The sequence below is a fragment of the Mus caroli genome, unplaced genomic scaffold (genome assembly GCF_978045245.1).
Source record: "Mus caroli unplaced genomic scaffold, Mus_caroli_1 scaffold_2, whole genome shotgun sequence".
In the NCBI taxonomy this organism is placed as follows: Eukaryota; Metazoa; Chordata; class Mammalia; order Rodentia; family Muridae; genus Mus; species Mus caroli.
The window spans coordinates 110,510,203-110,518,507 of record NW_028227257.1 but is presented as its reverse complement, the minus strand read 5'-3'; the positions used below and the strand labels follow the sequence as shown (position 1 = coordinate 110,518,507).

At 44.5% G+C, this 8,305-nt stretch overlaps 1 pseudogene; it reads left to right on the top strand.

Moving 5' to 3' along the window:
* The first annotated feature begins 6,533 nt into the window (after positions 1-6,533).
* LOC110289869 (large ribosomal subunit protein uL4 pseudogene) lies at positions 6,534-7,934 on the top strand (annotated as a pseudogene).
* Positions 7,935-8,305: the final 371 nt, after the last annotated feature.

The window sequence follows — 8,305 nt, the reverse complement described above, 5'->3', positions numbered from 1 at the left end:
CTCTGTGTGAAGATCTTCCCAACTTCGGTTCACCTGCCTCAGAGCTGCCTGCACCTTCTCAGCCATTCACCCACTGTCTTTGGCGGTCCCAAATTCCAGTAACCCAGTAAATCAAAACTCTAGAAGCTGAAAATTAATGTCAGACTTATATATCAATAAATTCTCAATTCACAAGATGCCCGCACAATAATTTCAGAGCCAATTGACAATGATACAAGCTGCCCACCTAGATTAGACAAGTTATCCCAATTATTCTATCCCTATATGATATTATATCTACCTGTGGCTATTTAAAGTCACTCGGAATCTGAATCGTCCTGTTCATCCTCCATTTCCCTCCTCCTTTTCCTGTGTCGCCCCCTGTCTCTGGAACTTTTAGCCCTGCCTCCCTCTTCCCTGTCCAATCACAGGCTTCTTTTTGTATTAATATTTAAATTAATTGTACAGGAAAAATTCCACTACAGAACCCTACCAATGAGCTAGCACCCCCAGACAGGTTCAACATTTTTACATGCACACACAATGGTAAGGTACTTTTATGTATTCAATTTTGAGGGGAAAAAACATGAATTAGAACTCTCTAAAAGTCTTTATATAATCTACGTCTCCAGTATGCTAATGATTCAAAGATGAAAAACAACAGTCATTTTATTAAAATTAGTAAAATATTAAAATAAAGTAAAATAAAAATAATTAAAAATGTAAAATAAAATTAAAATATAAAAATAAAATTTTTACTAAAATGATGACAACCCACTGTGAAGGAAGGCACAAGAAGGAATTATTTGACAGATGAGAACAGCACACAATAGGGACAGCTACATAGCATTTGCACAGGGAAACCTTGAATGCAGGCCAACTTCCACAGCCAGCAGCTGTATTTTGAAGTCTTCTTTTAGGTCACTGCTCTCCTCTAAAAATGCACTCCTTTTCTTTGAGGAGCTGCTTCTTTAAAAGTTCTTTTGATTTGATGTAGGCTCTGTTGTTGTGGAAGGGTGTGGCACCCCATCCCACATGCTCACGGGTAGGTTTGGCGCCAACAGTACAGGTACCAGAGCAGCACACATTTGCCTGAAAGACCTTTTGCCTGACAATGCACAGAAATATTCTGAGCCAGTCTGTAACTTCACTGGCTGTTCCAGGCACATGCTGCTTGGATTCATTAAGAGGCCCTAGGATTCTGCTGGAAGGAGTCCAGGGGTTGACAAATGATCCATTTATCAATGGAAATTTTCATTATTGATGTGTCCCATGTGTCCCATGTCACTTTGCTTCTCTGATGTTGCCATTTGGGAAAGCAGCAGTTGAGGCTGGAGGGGTTGGGCTTCCAGGAGTTCCACATTTAGGATTTGGGGACTTTCAGGGTTTAGGGAGCTTGCCCTTTCAGGATTTTGGAGTTCATTGTTGGGTCTTGGGATTGTGACACTAGTGTGTTACACCAGTCCCACTTCCATCTGGGTGAGGAGATGTACTCCAGAGACACTTTCTGTGCATTCTTTGGGGTGTTCCCTCACTACTCATCGTAAGAGGGAAAGAAGGAAGCAAGTGTGCACTGAGAAAGCTACATGTCTGTCAAAAGTCATGTGGGAAATATGGAGGGCAGGGGGAGTCCCCAAAACACACTGGGTGAGAGAATAAAATGCATAAAATCGACAATAGAAACCAGCTATAGACACTTAAAATTCGTGTACAAAAAAAAGACTACATAATTTAGAGAAATAGGTTCATATCCAAGGGTAATCTTGAGGATATTCTCTAAGTACCAATATTGACAGACAAAGCGAATGGGGGTTTGTAGGCTTATATTTTTCAAAACCTTCCTTAATAAGTGTACTTAAATGCTTTAACCTCCCTTCTAGCCCACCACACCAGAGGCAGTGGAAAGGAAAGGTTAACAGGGCAAAGGAGGATGTGAACTCGTTTAGAAATAGTTCTTTGGAGTGACTCCAATCTACACTGTCAGGATATCAGCAGTTCAGTCCACACGAATCAGCAGTGGTAGCAGAATCCATTCTCAAACACCATTCACGAATCAGCAATGGCAGGTAGATCCAGAAGAAACCATGAGACTCTGCCAATTGGCCTGGGTCCACAGAAGCAGCAAGAAGCTGCCAGATTTTTTTTTTTTTTTTTTTTGAGTTTTTGAGACAGGGTTTTTCTGTGTAGACCTGGCTGTCCTGGAACTCACTGTAGACCAGGCTGGCCTCGAACTCAGAAATCCACCTGCCTCTGCCTCCCAAGTGCTGGGATTAAAGGCGTGTGCTACCACGCCCGGCAAGAAGTCTTTTGAATGTTTCTCTCTATAGAGTCACAACAAATGATGACCAACACAGTGTTGACCACTGTCTGTTGGGCTATATTTATCCCCTTTTCAAATATCATGTGATCTCTCAAGTGTCTGCTCTAGCAAAACATCACATGTCCCTTTCCCAGGCTGTTTCCAGAAAAGCACCACCTGTCTGTTCTCAGGAAAACATCCTCCCATGTGTCTGCTTCAGCAAAAACATCCTCTCATAAAATAGTTTCCAGAAAAAACCATCACAGCACACAACTGAGTCTTCAAAGAAATCAGAAATTTCCACTTAGGGGTTGGGTAGGAAAAGGATTGCCAGTGCTGGAAGGAGCCGAAGCAAGAACAGATTTTGTGTGGATACAGTCTAGTTACCCTGCTCTCTGACCCTGAGACCTCCACGCTCTGAATGGAAGCACGTGTGACAAGAATGATTGATGCCGGTCACAATGCCAACAGTCCTTGCCATTGGTAGAAAATGATAAAGAAATGCAGTTGGTGCAGACTCACTCTTTTAAACAGGTTTTTCTAGAGGGCTGCTGATATTTCTCAATTAGGTGAGGTGAGATGAGCATCTTACTCAAATCATAGCAGAGAAGGCTAGAAGGATGCTTCCAGGGGCCCCTTCCAATTATGGAGACACAATAGAGTAGAATGTGCATAGAGGAGCCTAGTCACGCCAGCTACTTTCTGCTTTCCCTCTAATGTTTGCATGCAGCGGATACTAAAGTTCACTGAATGCATATGCATCTCTGGGCAAGCATCCATGGGGTAGAACATAATGCCAAATAATATCTGCCACCTCTTTTGACTCCAGTACTGTGATTTACTGAAGGGTTTGAAATTGTGCACCAACTTGTTTTCCCATCTCCACAGAGAGTAGAATGGGAGTTGACGAGTCTTGCAAAGAGAGAATGGGTTAAATTTAAGGAAGAGCTTCCCTAAACTTAAGAACTATTAACCACTGGCTTTGCATGTAAGCTGGAACTCTTGCTCCCTTATAAACATTAGGGAGAGGCAGCAGCTGTTGTGGGCAGTATATACTTGCTGAGAGCTATCTTGTAATTAGAGTATAGAGCTGGGAGCTCTGAGTTCCATATCCCAAGATGGCTGCTATTTGGTGTACAGAAATGAAAGAAGGAAATGTCTATGACTAAAGTGTCTTATATCTGAAATGACTCTTGCCTCCTCAGCCTCTTGCCTTCTGTCAAGTCTTCTTGGACTCTCCTCTGTAGTCACAGAGGATTTGGCTCTGTCTGAGCCTGTCTCTAAGTGTGCCATCCAACTTGGAGGTTGGGGGAGGCAGTGGTCATCATTTACCTTTGAAGTAGCTCAACAAGGTACTTCTTCCTAGATAGGCTAACACACTACCCTATGTGCTGGCTCACCAAGTTTGCTTCATAGCAAGCTTGTCTTTGTAGCCACTCCAAACTGATGCTGCAAGTTCCTTCCCATAGATTCTCATAGCATACCTTGTTACCCCTCTTACGGAGCTTGGTTTGATTTGGGTTATTTGATTACAAAATCCCGGAGGGCCAATGCTTATTTAGAAATATTAGGAATCCACAGAAAAATGAGATTGAGATTTTTGTAGAGAGTTAAAGATTTCCCATTTAGGGAGAGTTCACAAAAGACTCCATTAGCCAAGCAATGCCAGTGGTTAGTCTGATTTCTCAGGCAAAAGGCAGGCTAATTGTCTGCCATCCAAAGCGTTTGGAGACTCCTTAAAACCAGCCACCCTGTGAAAAATGCCTTTAAAGGACCCCTGCTGTGTCTGAAATCTTTTCTATTAACTAAATGTTCAAATAGAGATCAATAGACGGACTTGTGAGCAAAGTGACTGCTTATAAATGTGTTGTTTTTCAAAAGGCAAATCTTAGGTCTGTTACTTATGACCCTCAGTGAGACGGAAAGGAGCTGATACTAACACCGTGAGATATAAATTATTGCCCAAGCTTAATAGATGAAGCCACAGGGGCTCAAAGAAGGGCAATAACCTCCACCAACGCACAGTGATTTGGTGGCAGAGCCAGGACTCAATGGGCTGGATCGAATGCGGAGCTTGGGAAGGAAGCAGCATCAACCTGGGGGTGAAGGGGGGCAGACTGGCCAGCTGTCAAGAAAACCACAGAGTGATGTAGTTGTAGCTGTGTGTCCCTCAGGTTGGGATTGACTAACCTAGTGCTAAACCCAGAGATCCAGGTGGGTAGGGCCTGGTGTTTGGGGTTAGATGCTTCATTTTTAATTAGCTGCTCTTCTGGCATGGAAAACAGATTGAGAAGCACAATACAGGGTCTTTGAGCCCTAACTACCTGTGCTTCTCCATCTTTCTTTCTGCCGAGTTCTTATGGATCAGGGATAAAGGCTCTGTCTCCACACTTGGTGTTGTAGACAAGTACCTGGAACAGAGGGACATCAACACTCCAAATATTCCTCACCAAATTGCAGTTCTGTTTGAATAGCAGGTCATCCACATATGTTAACTGTTGCTCTTTCTTTATGGCGGGTGATGTAGTTATTTCATCCATGGCATCACATCTGGAGCAGCAGGATAGCATCTGCACCGTAGAAGTGAAGTTAATTTTGATTGGTAGTTACAGTGTCCTGCAATGTCTCCATTGTCTGGCAAATACTCTGGGTGTGACCAATCTTCCCTGAAAATAATAAGAAAGTAATGTAGGAGTTTAGTTTTGAAAGACTTCACAAGAGGCAGGCGGATTTCTGAGTTCGAGGCCAGCCTGGGCTACAGAGTGAGTTCCAGGACAGCCAGGGCTACACAGAGAAACCCTGTCTCGAAAAACAAACAAAAAAGAAAAAAAAAAGAAAGGAAGACTTCACAAAACCTCTACAGACTCTTGATGAAGGAGAGAAACCTCTGACTTCCTTTCTGAGTCCCAGAGGAGGCACCTGAATGTCTGTACAGACTCTAGACTGTGCACTGCTATTTCAGAACCAAGTGGAAGGCAAGAAGCCTGATAGGACTAAGCTATTCTGGTAGCAAACCCATTCTGTCATTTACTGAGAAGCCCCTCCGCCCCCAATCTCCTGGGTGGCCGGGATTTCTTCCAGCTCTTAGGTAAAACCAAAAAGCAAACACCAAAGTCTTCATTAATGCATTGTATTGTTTGAATGCCAGGGAGGCTTAAGAGATAGGATGCTCTTTGATTTACAGGTCCTGAATAAATTCCAGAACACATTGTGAGGATTCTATACCATGATGAGAAGACACCTAGAAGAGAGCAACACAAACATGTTTTTCTATCTGTCTGCTTATCTGGCAGTCCATCTGTTCTTTGGACCAATGACTACTTCTTCAGTAGCAACTCTGTGTCTAGAAATCCAGACGTGGAGCCAGAGAGGAAGAGAGGATAAAACTCCCCAGTAATTAAAGGGAATGTAGTTCTGTCCTGATGGTGAATAGGGAAAACCCTTAATTTCATGGCGTATATGTATATGTATATGTATATGTATATGTATATGTATATGTATATGTATATGTATATGTATATGTATATGTATATGTATATGTATATATGAAATCTACTGGGGAAAGGCACTTTCAAAGGTGGTGTCTCATACTGCCAGTAGAATTTATAGCTGGGATAGGACACAGGCCACGTGATGGTTGGATACTCTGTCCTCTGCCTTGAACTTGTAGAACTAGGTCAGACGAGCCTGAGAGGCCCAGTGGGAAAGACTCAAGAGCTGTTTACACACCACCCACCCTATCCTGGGAGCAAAGTCTGAAGACAGGAGTCTATTAAAGTTGGGAAAGGACTTTTACCTGTACAAATCCCTGCTGCTGGGGAACCCACTGTCTTGGCAGTTCTATGTCAGGGGCCGGGAAAAGACTGAAGCAGCAGGGCTCTTTCTGACTCAGTGCTCAGGCTCCTGGGAACAGTTGGGATTTCTGCTGTTTAAGGAATTAAAAGGTTGGAATCTCACTCACCCAGTGATAATACTCCCCAAGATGGTGCTGAATGTTGGGCAAGGGGGTTTCTCCTGGTGTAGAGAAATATGGGGGCTGCAGAAAGAGAAGGAAGAGAGACCCGCTTTTTGAGCCGCTTATTCAGGGTTGAGGATTGTGGGGTCTGGCAGCTGGCACTCCCCTTGTAAGACAATGGGTCCGCTCCAAACTAAGCCTGTGGGGCAGGGTTTTCTCTGGGCTGGGGAGAGGCCTCATGTTCCATATTTTTTTTTTTTTTTGTAAGAATGAGGAGTGTGGCCTTTTCCTGTGGGAGCAGCCGGGTAGAGAGGAGCGTGGCCTTCTCTCCCCGTCATGGCTTGTGCCCGTCCCCTCATATCGGTGTACTCCGAAAAGGGAGAGTCATCTGGCAAGACTGTCACTTTGCCAGCTGTGTTCAAAGCTCCCATTAGACCAGATATTGTGAACTTTGTTCACACCAACTTGAGGAAAAACAACAGACAGCCCTATGCCGTCAGTGAATTGGCAGGTCATCAGACCAGTGCTGCTGAGTCTTGGGGTACTGGCAGAGCTGTGGCTCGAATTCCAAGAGTTCGAGGTGGTGGGACCCACCGATCTGGCCAGGGTGCCTTTGGAAATATGTGTCATGGGGGATGCATGTTTGCACCAACCAAAACCTGGCGTCGTTGGCACCGCAGAGTGAATACAACCCAAAAACGATATGCCATCTGTTCTGCCCTGGCTGCCTCGGCCTTACCAGCTTTGGTGATGTCTAAAGGTCATCATCGTATTAAGACTTAGGTTCCTGAGCTGCCGCTGGTGGTTGAAGATAAGGTTGAAGGTTACAAGAAGACCAAGGAGGCTGTTCAGCTGCTTAAGAAACTTAAAGCTTGGAATGACATCAAAAAGGTCTATGCCTCTCAGAGAATGAGAGCTGGCAAGGGCAAAATGAGGAACCAGACGGCGGATCCAGCACAGGGGGCCCTGCATCATCTATAATGAAGATAATGGCATCATCAAGGCCTTCCGGAACATCCCTGGTATCACTCTGCTTAATGTAAGCAAACTGAACATTTTGAAACTTGCTCCTGGTGGGCATGTGGGACGTTTCTGCATCTGGACGGAGAGTGCTTTCCGGAAGTTGGATGAGCTGTATGGCACTTGGCGAAAGGCTGCTTCCCTCAAGAGTAACTATCACCTTCCCATGCACAAGATGATGAACACCGACCTTAGCAGAATCTTGAAAAGCCCAGAAATCCAAAGAGCCCTCCGAGCACCACGCAAGAAGATTCAACGCAGAGTCTTGAAGAAGAATCCACTGAAGAACCTGAGAATCATGTTGAAGCTGAACCCTTATGCCAAGACTATGCGCAGGAATACCATTCTTCACCAGGCCAGAAATCACAAACTTCGTGTGAAAAAGCTGGAAGCAGCAGCTACTGCACTGGCAACCAAATCCGAGAAGGTTGTTCCAGAGAAGGGGACTGCAGACGAGAAGCCAGCGGTAGGCAAGAAAGGAAAGAAGCCTGTGGATGCCAAGAAGCAGAAGCCTGCAGGGAAAAAAGTGGTTGCCAAGAAACCAGCAGAGAAGAAGCCTACCACAGAAGAAAAGAAGCCAGCTGCATAAACTATTAAAACTTGTTAAATTCCAGAGAGCAAGTAGAGACAGCATATTTCAATAAATCAAACATGTGGTGACAAAAAAAAAAAAAAAAAGAATGAGGAGTGTGTCTGTGTGTCCGTGTGTCCGTGTCCAAGGGCCTTTCTGCCTCCTGCTACCCAGGAAGCTTTTCCTAAGTTAACTCAATTGAAACAAGTGACTGATATCCTATGCATTCAAGTGATGCTTGATGAAGGAGTGAAGCACATAGAACTAACTCCAGGAGGGGAAAGAGGGAGAGAGAGAGAGAGAGAGAGAGAGAGAGAGAGAGAGAGAGGGAGAGGGAGAGGGAGAGGGAGAGGGAGAGGGAGAGGGAGAGGGAGAGAGAGAGAAGCCACCAGCCTAACCGATGTAGAACATGATGAGAGACACCAGATCACAGAAACCGGATGAAGAAAAGCAAAGCAAGAACAGTAAAGCATCCAAGAAG